This window comes from Pinus tabuliformis, chromosome 4_1 (assembly GCF_031772625.1).
Source record: "Pinus tabuliformis cultivar Carrire ecotype Pingquan chromosome 4_1, CPIR1, whole genome shotgun sequence".
NCBI lineage: Eukaryota > Viridiplantae > Streptophyta > Pinopsida > Pinales > Pinaceae > Pinus > Pinus tabuliformis.
This window is the reverse complement of record NC_142303.1, coordinates 90,469,503-90,484,458: the sequence shown is the minus strand read 5'-3', so window position 1 is coordinate 90,484,458 and position 14,956 is coordinate 90,469,503. Positions and strand designations below refer to the sequence as shown.

Sequence of the window (14,956 nt, the reverse complement as noted above, 5' to 3'; positions counted from 1 at the left end):
GCTTGTCCTTGGTCATGGGTTCCAGTCTCGAATCACATGGGAAGGAGATGCTGGGACTGTGAACGAACTGCAGACCATGTAGTGATTAGAGAAAGGGGAGCCTGCTATTGATCGGCTTTAAGACATGCCAACGAGTCCCACTCATCTCTCCTCTCCTTTCTCGGACAAAAAGAACAATCCATCCATCCGTCTCTCTTACTGTCCAAATTTTGCACCATACATATATCTCAAATCAACTTCCTTTACTCTTCCATTCTTCTTTCTATGTTGATTCAATCGTCAAGACTCTCATCCCTTCACTTCACTTCATTCATTCATACAGAGGAAGGACTTTTCATTACAATAGAGCTGCGCAGATTAATCATGTGTTGCAGTGTTGGAGGCATGGAGAAATCTGGTACGCGTGCACAGCAGGAGAATAACCGCATTTTGGATTTTGCAGAGACTGAGCTCAAGCTTGGGCTCCCAGGGGTAGCTGCAGGGGAACGCCAGAGGATCTGTGGAAAAAGAAGCTTTTCGGAGGCCATGGAATCCAAAATTTTTAGCATTCCACATGAGGAGGCTCATAAATTCCATGAACCCAATTTAGGCACAGAAAAACAAATGGTCCGTCCTGCCAATGATCCTCCAAAAATGGGACCTCCTCCTCCTCCCAAGTGAGTATTCCTTTCCTAAAGTATATTAATGCTTGTACTGTTGAGGGCTTGTTTAGGGCGTCTATATTAACCAGAAAATATATGTCAGGGCACAGATTGTTGGCTGGCCACCTGTCAAAGATTTCAGGAAAGTCAGAACAATTGCTGCATCCAGCTCTCTGTATGTGAAATTGAGCATGGATGGAGCTCCCTATCTTAGAAAGGTGGACCTCAAAATGTACAGCACCTATCATGACCTCTCCTCTGCACTCGAGAACATGTTCGATTGCTTAATTACCATGGGTATGATCGAATTCCCATCTCATTCCATTCCCTTAATATTTTGTCTATTCGCCCTGCCGTAAATCACGGAATGAATGATATTGAAATGTTCAAATGTTTGTAGGCAAGTGTGGATCCAATGGGATGAAGGAGAGCAATTTGATGGATGTGGTGAATGAATCAGAATATGTGGCCACTTATGAAGATAAAGATGGAGATTGGATGCGTGTAGGCGATGTCCCATGGCAGTAAGTGCTTTAAAGCTGCCCTTAATTTTCTTATCATTTTTCCTTTATAAGACTTAATAGTTTCTCTGTAATAGCTAGAAATTGATGATGTGGAATATTGGTTGCAAGATGTTGGTTGATTCCTGCCAAAAAGTGCGGATCATGAAGGTTTCAGAAGCTATTGGTTTAGGTATTTCACCAACCCATCATGTCTTTCTTTATACTTTAGATATGTAATGATTGAGTCATCAAATTGTTAGTCTTATAAACCTCCATGTTTTGATTGGTGTTTTCCAGCTCCTGGGCCCATGGGAAAATGAAAAAACCAGGAATTAACAAGAATTACAGACCACCCCAGTTATTGATTTTTGGGAGGCTAAATTGTTCTCAAACTAATTGTAACGTGGTGCAATATGCACATGGTGAGCTGGCTGCTCTTAGGTTATTGATTGAGATGGAATATGATTGTTCATCCACGATGGCTCAAGATCCGCTGTATTAGAAAACTATTTTCAATTATCTTTTATAAATGGTCCGATTGTTTTAAATGCTTTCATATAATCCTTTGACATAGCGATAAAGAAAAAATTCTACATGCAGTTTCCAGGTTTTGATAATTCTCCTCAAATATTAATTTTTGAAAGGTCTCACCCCTCTCTGTATATATGATTTGTGTGATGAGAAAAATGTTTGACACCCAAAAGAATTTTAAATTATATAATGTAGATGACTGTGAAAAAAATTCGAATTGACGAGCCGGAAATTTTGTGACTCCACAAAATTGAAGTACTGTTTTCAAAGAAAATGTGTAAAGCTTTGTTAAGAAAATTCTAAGTAAATCTGGCATCTGTCAAAAGACTTAGGTAAATATTGACAAAGTATAATTTTATATGTTAATGAATAAAGACATAAATGTCAAATCATAAGAATTGGTTATGTCTTAATTAACAAGAGCTATGTGCTGCATGTCGTGTATTTTAGCATAGGTGATTTTTTTGCATATACTTTTGTGCATAAAATAACGGTAAAATGCTTATTACGGAATTATTACTGAATTTTAAGAAGGTAGAATCTATTATAATAATATAAGTATTCAACCTAACATTTTCTTCATAATATGATGCTTTATATTAATATGATGAGTTATTATTACAATGATCTTTTCAGTCAAAAAAATCCATTTATGACTTAGGCTGGTTAAAAAACGAGTTAAGAACTGGTCAAAGTAAAATTCATAAAAGATTTGTTATTCAAGCACAAGTCAAAGTAAAAATAAGTAAATTGCCTAAATTGTTGTTTCCTTCCGACTTTATTAAATTCTTCTTGTTTTACTAGTGAATGTGGAGCTCCATCTCACGTGTCCAAAAAGGATTTAGAACTAGGCAAATATGTAACAAAGACACAAAACATTACTAGAATATCAACAACACAAAGAAAGCTTTCCTAAGATTAAGAGTATCATTTGAGTCCGGGAAAATGCTATTTGATTTCATTTTTGGGAATGTGTGATCTTTCAAACTTAAAATAGGTGAATGAATGAATGAATGCATATCTGTCTTAAATTCAAACTAAAGAAATTCCTTCCCGCTAAACTTGTGAAATAGGTGATAAAATTTGTAAAAGAAGAAAATTATTGAAACTGTGATAGAGACCTAGAAATTGGGCATATACGGAAGATGTGCGCATATCTTCCGTATATGCACAGTTTCCATATATAGAAATTGCGCATATACAGAAACTGGGTATATACAGAAATTGGGCATATACGGAAGACATGCGCATATCTTCCATATATGCACAGATTCCATATACAGAAATTGCGCATATACGGAAACTGGGCATATACGGAAGATGTGCGCATATACTGAAGCTGTGCATATACGAAAGATATGCGCATATACGGAAATTGGGCATATACGGAAACTGGGCATATATGGAAGACATGCGCATGTCTTCTGTATATGCACAGTTTCAGTATATGCGCACATCTTCCGTATATGCCCAGTTTCCGTAAATGCGCAATTTTTGTATATGGAATCTGTGCATATACGGAAGATATGCGCAAGATGTGCGCATATACGGAAACTGGGCATATACGGAAGATGTGCGCATATACGGAAACTGGGCATATACGGAGGATGTGCGCATATATGGAAACTGGGCATATACGGAAGATGTGTGCATATACGGAAACTGGGCATATACGGAAGATGTGTGCATATACGGAAACTGGGCATATACGGAAGATGTGCATATACAGAAGATGTGTGCATATACGGAAGATGGGCATATACGACAGATGTGCGCATATACGGAAACTGGGCATATACGGAAGATGTGTGCATATACGGAAGATGTGTGCATATAAGGAAACTGGGCATATACAGAAGATGTGCGCATATACGGAAACTGGGCATATACGGAAGATGTGCGCATATACGGAAACTGGGCATATACGGAAACTGGGCATATACGGAAGATGTGGGCATATACGGAAGATGTGCGCATATACAGAAACTAGGCATATACGGAAGATGTGCGCATATACGGAAACTAGGCATATATGGAAGATGTGTGCATATACGAAAACTAGGCATATACGGAAGATGTGCGCATATACGAAAGATGTGCGCATATGCCCAGTTTCTGTATATGCGCACATCTTCCGTATATGCGCACATCTTCCGTATATGCCCAGTTTTCGTATATGCGCACATCTTCCGTATATGCCGAGTTTCCGTATATGCGCACATCTTCCATATATGTCCAGTTTCCGTATATGCCCAATTTCTGTATATGCTCACATCTTACGTATATGCCCAGTTTCCGTATATGGAAACTGGGCATATACTGAAGATGTGTGCATATACGGAAACTTGGCATATATGGAAGATGTGCGCATATATGGAAACTGGGCATATAGGGAAGATGTGCACATATACGGAAACTGGGCATATACGGAAGATGTGTGCATATACGGAAACTGGGCATATACGCACATCTTCCGTATATGCCCAGTTTCCGTATATGCACACATCTTCCGTATATGCCCAGTTTCCGTATATGCACACATCTTCTGTATATATTAAAAAAAAGAGTTTTTCCCACTAAAATTGAGACCTGTAAAAATGGAAAAGCAAGCACTGCAAGAGTTATCTAGACTGTTGTGTCCCAGTTAATGTTCAGAACTGTATATGCCCACTTTTAAATGATCTACTTACTTAAATCCAACAATAACCATATACAATCCCAGCCTTGCGCATTAACTGTGGCACAACAAACTGAATAAACCAAAACTACATTATTTGCCATTCACTACTTTCCACAATCTTGTGATGTAACGCTTGTTAACCTCCGCAATGATGAGACTCGTACTCAAAACGGATCTGCGCCTCAACTACTTTAACGCAACTGTGACTTCGCCATCACTGCCTAAAGGCCCCCTGGTGCGGCGGTGCTCATTGTGAATATGTGAAACACACAAAGAAAGTGATCAAAGATAAGAGGAGACATTAGAAAATTCATTCATATAAAAAATAAAGTTACAAAACCACATTAGGGGAAATCACAATTTCATTGTTTATAAGATGAGATGGAAGCCATTTCATTGGTCCTTTGAGACAACCTTTTTGGTTGTCACTCAATACCAATCCAACTCTATATTCCCAGCAATGTGTGTTAACCTTTTCGTACTAAATCTATTAGAATAATCTAATGAAAATATTGAAATAAAGTGATGCATATGTAGCCACATGCATGAAATCTTATTGTGAAAGAATGGATGGATGGAACGCATGGATCCTTTGTGAAATTTTAGGGCTTTGAAGTGGAGACTCAAATCATCCTCACTGAAGAAGAAAAATGGAAGAGGAATAAATGGATCCTTTGTGAAATTTTAGGGTTTTGAAGTGGAGACTCAAATCATCCTCACACAAGAAGAAAAATAGAAGAGGAGCATGTGAGAATGACATGGATGAGATGTTTCCTTCATTACTACATTTTATATTTCTATTCTTATATTGGATATACAATTTATTGAATCTATTGAAGGATTCAATTACAACGCTATCTGCATGGTTGGATTTGGATAATAAGGATGTGAAAACATCATTTATGGTTGACTCACAATGGTTGAATTTAGTTCTTGTCTCAAAAAACATTTAAAATTCATTCATATAAAAAATAAAGTTACAAAACTACATTAGGGGATCACAATTTCATTGTTTATAAGATGAGATGGAAGCCATTTCATTGGTCCTTTGAGACAACCTTTTTGGTTGTCACTCAATACCAATCCAACTCTATATTCCCAGCAATGTGTGTTAACTTTTTCTTACTAAATCTATTATAATAATCTAATGAGAATATTGAAATAAAGTGATGCATATGAAGCCACATGCATGAAATCTTGTTGTGAAAGAATGGATGGATGGAACACATGGATCCTTTGTGAAATTTTAGGGCTTTGAAGTGGAGACACAAATCATCCTCACTCAAGAAGAAAAATGGAAGAGGAATAAATGGATCCTTTGTGAAATTTTAGGGTTTTGAAGTGGAGACTCAAATCATTCTCACACAAGAAGAAAAATGGAAGAGGAGCATGTGACAATGACATGGATGAGATGTTTCCTTCATTACTACATTTTATATTTCTATTTTTATGTTGGATATACAATTTATTGAATCTACTGAAGGATTCAATTACAACACTATCTGCATGGTTGGCTTTCGATAATAAGGATGTGAAAACATCATTTATGGTTGACTCACAATGGTTGCATTTAGTTCTTGTCTCAAATAACATTTAAAATTCATTCATATAAAAAATAAAGTTACAAAACTACATTAGGGGAAATCACAATTTCATTGTTTATAATATGCGATGGAAGCCATTTCATTGGTCCTTTGAGACAACCTTTTCGATTTTCACTCAATACCAATCCAACTCTATATTCCCAGCAATGTGTGTTAACTTTTTCTTACTAAATCTATTATAATAATCTAATGAAAATATTCAAATAAAGTGATGCATATGTAGCCACATGCATGAAATCTTGTTGTGAAAGAATGGATGGATGGAACGCATGGATCCTTTGTGAAATTTTAGGGCTTTGAAGTGGAGACTCAAATCATCCTCACTCAAGAAGAAAAATGGAAGAGGAATAAATGGATCCTTTGTGAAATTTTAGGGTTTTGAAGTGGAGACTTAAATCATCCTCACACAAGAAGAAAAATGGAAGAGGAGCATGTGACAATGACATGGATGAGATGTTTCCTTCATTACTACATTTTATATTTCTATTCTTATATTGGATATACAATTTATTGAATCTATTGAAGGATTCAATTACAACGCTATTTGCATGGTTGGCTTTAGATAATAAGGATATGAAAACATCATTTATGGTTGACTCACAATGGTTGCATTTAGTTCTTGTCTCAAAGAACATTTAAAAGTTGGTTTCCTTAACTATATAAAGTTATTTTTCAATGACATTAATGGGGTTAACAATATATGCATTGGTGGGCACCAATATATGACACCATAAACAATTTGTAAAAGGTCATAGCATTATTGTAACAATTGGAAATTTACATATTGTTCAAATTATCACAAAAATTGTAAAAATAATTTATTCCATGGATATTAGTGTTCATCTATGGGTTGTTTATCATCAAAAGGATTTAACTACAGGCTTTAATGATTCTATTTGAATAATAAGGATGTGACAACATCATTTATGGTTGTCTTACAATGGTTGCATGTAGTTATTGTCTCAAAGAATATTCAAAATTTTATTTAGATAACTATATAGTGCGTCTTTTTAATGACATTGATGGGGTTAGAAATATATGCATTGGTGGGAACCAATATATGACATCATAACCAATTTGCAAAAGGTTGTAAAATTTTGTAACCAGGGAAAATTCACATATTGTTCAAATTATCATAATAACTTTAATCATAACTTATTCCATGGATATTCGTGTTCATCTATGTGTTTCTTATCGTCAAAAATAACCTTGTGCCAATTTCATTAACATGTATTTTAACCTCTTATCTATATTGAAAAGTAGTTTGTATTATGTTCACACAATTGTTTTTGAGAGGTTTTACAGTGGGTTGATAACTCAATTTGTCATATGATTTCAAGAGATGCACTTCTTTTCTTTTAAAGTGAAGTTGTTGGCACTAGGCCAACCCATAGGCATACTCACTTAAGAGTTCATAGGGTTGAAGGCAATACATCAATATTCATAGGCAGAAAGTCATTACAACAACATTTATCAAGGCCTTATAGCTCATCATGTCAAGTGGAAAAGATCCCAATTGACATCTCTCTCTCTCACACAAATTTTTTGGAGACACATTATGCCCTAGAAAAATGACTTTATGCCAAGTGAGGAAGACCGCAATTGACCTCCACTCTCTCTCTCCTACTCTCACACAAACTTTTTGGAGACACATTATACCCTAGAAAAATGATTTCAACATAAAATTTGTTGTCTTTAAATTTATTATAATAGTATTAATCTTATTCTCATTATATTTTTTATTCATTTAAGTTAAGAAAATTTATATGTGATTCAAATTTAAACATTTGATCTTATTTTATTTCTTCTCACTCTCAACTACTCTCACACAAAATATTTAGAGACACAGTATACCCTATATAAATGACTTCAACTTGAAATTTGTTGTATCTAAATTTATTTCGATAAAATTAACCTTATTCTCATTATATTTTTGATTCATTTAAGTTAAGAAAATTTATATGTGATCCAACTTTAATCAATTGATCTTATTTTATTTCTTTTCACTATCCAATGAATATTAAATAACAAAGAAGCAACAAAGACATGTCCTTACATTCAATATCTAAATGCTTATATTTATACAGAATTAAAATTTCATGATTTCAATTTTAAGTATATTAAATAACTTATTGAAACTCTTATTTAAATAGGATATTGTCAATGCGGTTAAATATTTTACTAGTAGTTGATCTTATTTTATTTCTTCTCACTATCCAATGAATTTTAAATAACAAGGAATTTACAAAGACATGTCCTTACATTTAATATCTAAATGCTTATATTTATACAAAATTAAATTTTCATGATAATATAAATCCATTTCAACTTTAAGTATATTAAATAACTTAATGAAACTCTTATTTCAATAGGATATTGTCAATGTGGTTAAATATTTGACTAGTTTTGTGTTGGAAAGGATTACATTATAACCCACTTGGAAGAAGAATTATATTCCAAGTTTACAAATTTACTAATGGTAGCATCAATAAATATGGGGAACCATATCACAAATGTGGGAAACCATATCTTAATTTCCCCTAACATATTTTCTTGGGTTGAAAAATATCAACAAGTACCTTACATATAGATGACATATATACTATAGATGACATAAATGTAAAGTACTATCGATGTCATCTATAGATGACATAATGTGAACATCGATGTCATCTATTTATATATGTGCGGAGAAGAACTTTTAAAAGTTACTAAGAAATTTTATTTGGAAAAAAAAATTATTAATCACAAGAAAAAAACTAAAAAATTAAATTTTGAAAAGGCTTATCAAACATAAAATACTTTTTTTAATATATTAAAAATAAAATAAAATAATCTCATAGTAATTTCATTTTTAATCATTATAAGTATATATATAGCATATCTAATTCATAGTAATAAGAAGTTCTTGGGGTTGTAAATGCAAAGATAAAAGCATGTTCTTATTTTAGCAATGTTGATTTTGTTTTTTACATTAGTCAAAATATTTAGATATTTTTTATCTTCTAGATTAGGGTTGACCACTTTCTTTATCACATCATAATTTTTTTTAGATTTAGTTGTAATTACATTTTTAATATTATGATCATTTTGTGGAATAACTTTTTTTATTGCTCAATTACTTAGCCATGTCTTAGCATAATTATGTCAATGTGTTGTTTTCTTTGGAGTTTGAAGCTATTTTGTGAAGCTTCTTGTTGTTAGTGGTATTTACCTTGCTCTTGTTATTAGATACCTAGTGAGAACAATTATGATTGGCACAAATGTGGGAAACCATATCTTAATTCCCCTTACAAGGGTTTTCTTGGGTAAATAAATCTCAAGGAGTTAATTCACCCTACAAGGGTTTTCTTGGGTAAATAAATCTCAAGGAATTATTTACCTATTGTCATGAATGTTAATTAACATTATGTCGTAGAATGCCTTCTTTTTATTCTTCGATAACTTAGCCATGCCTTGGCATAATTATGTCAATGTGTTGTTTTGGTTGGAGTTTGAAACTATTTTGGGAAGCTTCTTTTTGTCCATGTTATTTACCTTGTTCATGTTATTAGATACTTAGTAAGCACAATTATGATTGACACAAATGTGGGAAACCATATCTTAATTTCCCCTACAAAGTTTTTCTTGAGTAAAAAATATCTTAAGGACTTATTTACCTATTGTCATGATGTATTTAAGGTGCTACATTAGTTTACAAAAAAATGTTTCCCATATGTCATTTATCTATATATATATAGAAAATAACTTTTAATATTTACCAGAAACATTATTAGAAAAAAAAATATTATTAATAGCAACAAAAAAAATTCAAACAACACATAAAAAAGACTTTTAATATATTTAAAAAAATAAATTAAAAAAAAATTGATAATATTTTATTTTTTATTATTATAAATATATATAAATTCATAATAATAAAAAGGGTTATTATTAATTCAAGTGCATATTTTATAATATTAATATAAAATAAATATATTAATAAATAAATTAAATAGTATTAAATTAAATAAATTATTTTCTTATTTTATAATTAAAAGTTAATTTGGAAAATTGTTTAATTCAAAATCATTAATATGTAGTTTAATTCAAATTATTAATTAATATATATATAATTATTTCCTTACTCAAACTTACCTACCCATAATACAAATGATATGAGCTATTGTTTTTAATATTAAAAAATAAAACTAAAATGAAATGCAGATGATTAACTAAATTTTTGTTTTCAAAAAGCTTCTTTGAACTCCTGAAAAAAATATATATAGGTAAAAATAAAATTAAAATAACTTTCTATCTTATGACTTTAAAAATAAGCTTAAAACTAAGCCTAAACTCACTGCACTTAGAAATAAATAGCTTCCTCACCAAGATAGTAAATCCCACACATGCTACAAATGAAATTAACCTAAATAGCTTCCTCACCAAGATAGTAAGTCCCGCAACGACGGCCAATAAAATTAACATAAATAGCTTCCTCATCAAGATAGTAAGCCCTGCACCTGCTACCAATGAAATTAACATTCCGTTATGTATCCATGAATGCTTAATTTTTTTTAAATGATAAACAATGTTATTAAAACATAATAACTTTGTCAACCTCACCGAACTTTTCACGACAAAAATAGAAAAATGATTCTCCAAATACCAAAATAGCGATAAAGACCAAAGGGTTTTTTCAGATTCATGCAGCTTAGTTCATTTCCTGGAAACGATGAACAAAATACTTAGAAAACCTTCGTTCATCTCAGGGAAACAGTGAACAAAATACTTAAAAAACCTTCGTTCATCTCAGTGAAACAGTGAACAAAATACTTAGAAAACTGTCCGGCTTCTACGTATCCTTTTGCACCTACGATTTGCACCCTCAAACTACCCATGTAACTTGTACTGGTCAGAAGGAGCGCCTGCTGTGTTTCAATCCAATTCATTAATGAAAATCACAAATTTATGATGCACTGATTTACTTATAAAATAACATAAGGTAAAATCAAACTTGAGGCACTTTTCTCCCGGCCAGACCATATTTGTGACGACGTACTCTATTTATTCGACGAGTGAAAGCTCTGATCTACTTGAGTTTCTAAAAAATTAAGAGGGCAACCTTAGGGGTGCCTTTCTCATTCTACAACGAGTCGTCCTGGTCGAGAGAGCAATCGTGCGAGCTGGCTCTTGGCTTGGAGGTAAGCAGGCTCCCCTTTCTCTAATCACTACATGGTCTGCAGTTCGTTCACAGTCCCAGCATCTCCTTCCCATGTGATTTGAGACTGGAACCCATGACCAAGGACAAGCGGTTCGAAGCTGGGTGTCGTAGGTGCGAACGTCTCACTCCCGTCTGTGGGAGAATTACGAGCGGTGGTCAAGTAATGGAATAACCAGGGTGCCCAATTTCAAAATTTAAAATTCAAATCCTTGATGCATGTATGGTATGGGATGAAGGGGTCACACGACGACTGACAACATCACATGTATGGTATGGGATGAAGTCAAGTGCTATTTCATACCCTATGTCCTTTAGATAGACATGAATACAAACAACGATGGCATCATGCATATCTCCATCACTATGCAATCAGAATTTGTTAGCTGGAAAACGGAGGCGTTGTCAGAACCTGTCTCCCAAGACTGTCCTTAGACTCTGTTAAGAGAGCATTTACTATGCTATAGTCCATGAAATAGCACTTGCCCAATTAGATGTCGGTTGACTTACTACGCCCGCAACTTGGAACATACCGTGAATTTTAATTCCAGGAACCAGAGGGGTGGCTTCGCCCGTTTTTATCGCACCATTTGCTTTTAAAAGAGACATTAAAAGAGGCACCGAATTTGCGAAGACTACGGCGTGCCATGATGCTCTGCTTTGCTCCGCTCCTGGACATAAGAAACGTAGTAGCACGGGGTTCCTCAAAGAAGAAGATGATGTCATTGGAGAGAATTAGACTTTATAGTCAACACGCCAATTAGACAGCATAGTCAACTACGCCCATAACTTGGAATACCGTGAATTTTAATTCCGCGAACCAGCCGGGTGGCTTCGCCTTTTTTTATCGCACCATTTGCTTTTAAAAAAGACAATCCTGCACAATTCCCTTTAAAAATGACATTAAATCCTACACAATTCCCTTTACTTCGGTCCATTAAAGAATATAGAAACAGGAAACTGGAGGTGCGCAGTTGTCGAGGATGATGGGTTAGTCGCACATTTGTCTCATGACTTGGGTTGCGCGGCAACACTATAGATTCACTTCGATTTGCGGATTCGTCCAGCCTCGGATGACCCAATCCTTTCTGCCAACGCCTCCTCCTACCTTTTCCGTTTGGTATCTGTGCATGTTATGCGGGGGTTTTATTTTTACAGTGCTTTTTATATGACTTTTAATATTAATTTTTAACCGTTTTTCTTAATTTTTGCAAATTATATTCATAATTGTTTTTACATGAAAATAATAAATGTAGATATTGGTGCAATTAACTTAGACAATAAAATTTAATTTACAGAAAATGAAATACATATACTATATCATGTTTTCCATTTAAATAACTTCAATACCAATCTAATTAGAAAACAATATTTGTGAAATAAATTTCAAACATAAAATATAATGTGCATGAACTATGTAAATGCTCAAAAATTACATTCAATATCATCCTATAAAAGCACTAAATTTTAGACAGTTTCACCAAAAAAAAAGTAATTGTCAAAATAAATATATACATAAAAATCGAAAAACAAAGACAAACTACATACCTGAAAAGGTTTTCACATATTCAACAACCTCATCAAATATGCCCGCAGTGTTCCCTGCATTGAGTCCAAAAATGAAAATTTATAATTATAAACTACCAATTGTAATAACTTTTATAAAGAATGAATTCACGACATAATACATTCAAAATATTAAGTTCTAATTTTCTTATTTTTTCATAATTGGTAGAAGTTATTTGTTCACTTATTTTTGTTCTTAGCACATGCAAATATGCTATTATAGATATGCCCTGTATTGTGAGAAAATACTATAAAAAATCACGGAATATTATGGCATCTATAACATAATTTTCTAAGAAAAGACATTTCCCTCAAGCAAATAATTAGACTTTTCTGTGAAAAGTTAAACATCCAAACATGATAGAATGAAATCATATAAATATCCAAACCTAGCAAAATGAAATCACATAAACATTCAATTGTATAAAATTTAAACTTTCTTTCTCCGATAATTTAAAAAATCATATAATAGAATGAAAAAATTTGATAAAAAATTTATATAGTAGAATTTCTCTGATAATTATTGTCAAAGAAAATCCAAGTTGTAAAACTGTTAGACTTGTCCTTCAATGATTAATTTGTGTTTGGAAATTTTCCTACAAATACAATGAAATTTTGCATTTTGTGTGGTAACATATTTTCTGATAAATACACTAAAATCCTGTGGAAAATTCATGAAAAACTTATGTGGGAAAAACCAGAGGAGAACCTAAACATGGGAAATTCCGTGGTAGAGTTGGTCCTTGGGTAGCAACAATGACCTTGGCTCCGAAGTGTATGGTGTCCACGAACCAGGTTTCGTTTCTTGAAATGGTCGGCGCACTGAAGTGAGGGCAAAGGATCAATACTCACGCACAAAATAGAGATTTGGGAAATAAATTATTTCTGGAGAGAAATTTTGTGCTTTAAATGACCATAGTCTGTAAGTGGCAATCCACCATCAAATCCAGAAATACCAAGTGTTATTCATCACTTTCCTCATCATTTTCTTCTTCTAAGGTTTAATGAACCCATTCCCTCCCTTGTTGATTCTCATTGCCATCCATTCAACGATTCCTCCATGCATGTTCCCTTTCTAAAGTCTAATCAAGCACAACCAACTACAAACTGATTTTTATTTCCTTATGGGGACGCAGTGGAAAACAGATATAGACCTAGCTGGCCGGAAATAATGAAGTTAGAAGGAATGAAATGGATGGATGCCAAGTTCACTACAGACAAGGACACTTGGCTATTCAATTGGGATTATACCTTCAAGGGAGTCATGGCTTTCCTAGCTAGACGTGGCTCTCCTGGATCTATTTTTAGGCACTTTATTCTTACCAAGACCTAACCAAGACAAGCCAATATCTAAGTTAAGGCATAATGTATTGGGAGCTATGGGAGCCTGGATGAAAACCTATATACCTGTTTATTAGACTGGGGCATACCTTGACCTATGACCATGATGGAAAAACCCTTGCCCTAACCGGCCAGATAGAAAAAGGACTCCCAAATTTGATAGGCAACATGTGTGAAAAAGCATTTTCTTCTGATCACCCTAGTTTATTCATCCTAGGTTACATCGTTGAAGTCATCATGAAAATCTTGTGCTCGTTTTCTCTGATGGCATTCCATCTGCCATGGATTCATTTACATTAAGAGACTTTATGATAATGAACCAGGGTCAGTTACAACAAAATTTGTATGACTGCTTGGTACAAAGATGAAGGCATCTATATATCTATATCTATATATATGTGTGTGTAAAAATTTGGAACTTGCTATTTTTTAATACACTCGTCATTATGACATTTTTAAAAATTATTAACCAGTCAACAATTCCATGTGTATTTTGAAATAACGAGTATTTCACAAGTAAAAAATGGAAAAACATCCATACGGGTGTCAATTTTAAAGCCTCTAGGCAGAAGTGATGGCATGCACCATACATGACACAATGTTCTATGTTTTTAAATTGAGTGCGGGAAAATGAAAATTTGAAAATAGGCATGATTTCCTCTTCTTCAAAAACTCAAAAACAATACATTTTTGTTTCTCTTATATTTATTTCAGCGCCTTGTTATGGCAGGCAGATAGTTGCAGATTCTCTGTAATGTCCGTGAGAGTAAATTCACAGCATAGTGCTAAAGTTGTAATTTCGTTTTCTTGTTGCGTCGGGTTCTCTTTCGTTCTCTTACGCTCCTGCTGCCGCTTCTGGTTACGTTACTAGGCAATCCACTTCACGAAAT

General features: G+C 33.6%; 1 pseudogene; it reads left to right on the top strand.

Moving 5' to 3' along the window:
• The first annotated feature begins 363 nt into the window (after positions 1 to 363).
• Positions 364 to 11,898, top strand: LOC149174342 (auxin-responsive protein IAA14-like; annotated as a pseudogene).
• The last annotated feature ends 3,058 nt before the right edge of the window (positions 11,899 to 14,956 follow it).